A 2,026-nucleotide genomic window follows, 5' to 3' on the forward strand; every position below is an offset into this window, starting at 1 on the left:
TCCACAATAAAAACCTGACTGCCAAATATTCCCAGTGTTTAATGTTCGCATCAATGTCAAGAGAGCAATAATATTTATTTAATTATTTTCTTTCAGACTTGCTCACTTAGACAGATAGGTTCATGACACAGTTTTTAGAATCAAGAATCTATGGTTAGATAGATTATATTCCCCCCTACTGCTATTGCTTTGCTGAAGGAAAACACGTTTAAACTGGTTCCTAAACTGGACAGTGGTGGCACATGCCCTTAATCCTAGCATTTGGGAGGCAGAGGCAGGCGGATCTCTGAGTTTCTCACCAGCCTGGTCTACAGAGTACGTTCCAGGAGAGCCAGGTCTGAACAGAGAAACCCTGTCTTGAAAACCCAAATACACAAATATAAACAAACAAATAAATAAAATTAAAAATATCAACAAACTCCGAAGGGTTTGCCGTAGATGAGCACATCTCTCCAACATTGTGAAGAAGCTTCTGGTTTTACAGTAGATGTGATTAGGTCAAGGATGCAGAAAATAACTGACACCAGTGGGCTCAGCTTTTAAAGAGGCATGCATCTGTATCACAGAACCTTCTTCATGTTCAGGGAGCTGGAGAAGATGTAGTGCCACAGGTGGTGGATGACTTTAAGAAAACAGTGTTTTCTGAATACAATAGGGAGACCGCATATATTAACTCACAGGAACTGGGACACTGTGCTCAAAACAGCACAAGCTCATGCCACTTAAAATTTCAACAGAGTCTGTCTGTAGTTGGCAAAAACTTTACACCCCTAGCTGAGGACCTACTGGTAATTGATAGCTTCTGGGACAAAAAGAGTTTTTATGTATATCGTCTATATATGCTCTAGTGGACTGCTAAACACCAATGAATACTCAGTAAGTTTAAAAGCCAGTGAGACGCTAAACTGGTGGAAATTGAATTGGGGAGGGGGGGTTAAAAGGGATGGAAGCGGCAAAAGAATATGATCAAAGCACAGTGTAAATAATTAGGCTCCCAGCACTCCCGGGCTCCTCGCTGAATGCCCCAACATAGCTGCAGCTGCTCCTGCCATCACCGCTTCTGAGAAAATGGCTATGCCTCCCGCATATGCTGACCTTGGCGAGCCATGGAGCACAGACAACACCCTGGGCACCGAGATCACTGGAGAAGACCAGCCAGCTTGTGGACTGAGGCTGGCCTTTGATTCATTCTTCTCAACTAATACTGGGGGGAAAAAAAAGCTAAAATCAAGACAGGATGCAAGAGGCAGCATATCAACCTAGGCTGTGAGTGGACTTTGACGTTGCTGTGCCCTCGACCTGGGGCGCTCTGGTGCTTGGCTATGAGGCTGGCTGGCTGGCTGGCTACCAGGTGAATTTTGAGACTGCGAAGTCCCGAGTGACCCAGAGCGACTTTGCAGTGTCTACAAGAAGGACGAATTCCAGCTTCATGCTAATGTGAACTATGGGACAGAGTTTGGTGGCTCCATTTCTGGTAAGAAGTTGGAGACTGCTGTCAGTTTTGCCTGGACAGAAGGAAATAATAGCACTCGCTTTGGAATAGCAGCCAAGTACCAGGTCGACCCCGATGCCAGCTTTTTGGCCAAAGTGAACAACTCTAGCCTGATTGGCTTTTAGGCTCAGACCCTGAAGCCCGATATCAACCTGAAGCTGTCAGATCATCTGGATGGCAAGAATGTCAATGCAGGTGACCGCAAGCTTGGTCTAGAACTGGAATTTCAAGCATGAATGAACATTATCCTTAAATTTTAAACCATTTTGCTGTATATTTACCTTCAGAATTCAGTGTACCTTTTAATGTTGCATGTTAGGGATGTGAGAATTGGCAAATACCACGTAAGACCATCAGGGTAATGGTGACTCTGCTTTAAGGTGTTTACGATTTGAGAGGTACAGCAGAAACCCCACTCCAGACAGAGTCCTTTTAGCTGTAGGCGTGGGTTGGGGAGGAGCCCATCTAGATATGCCAGACTGCAGGTGCATGCTGGGAATGTGCCGGCCCTTTGTAAGTCTGTATCCAGTCCCC

The 2,026-nt window shown here is 45.2% G+C and overlaps 1 pseudogene; it reads left to right on the forward strand.

Annotated features, from left to right (window-relative positions):
• The first annotated feature begins 1,068 nt into the window (after positions 1-1,068).
• LOC129691658 (voltage-dependent anion-selective channel protein 1-like) lies at positions 1,069-1,728 on the forward strand (annotated as a pseudogene).
• The last annotated feature ends 298 nt before the right edge of the window (positions 1,729-2,026 follow it).

This window comes from Psammomys obesus, unplaced genomic scaffold, assembly GCF_907164565.1.
Source record: "Psammomys obesus unplaced genomic scaffold, mPsaObe1.curated_primary_1811, whole genome shotgun sequence".
NCBI classification, from domain to species: domain Eukaryota; kingdom Metazoa; phylum Chordata; class Mammalia; order Rodentia; family Muridae; genus Psammomys; species Psammomys obesus.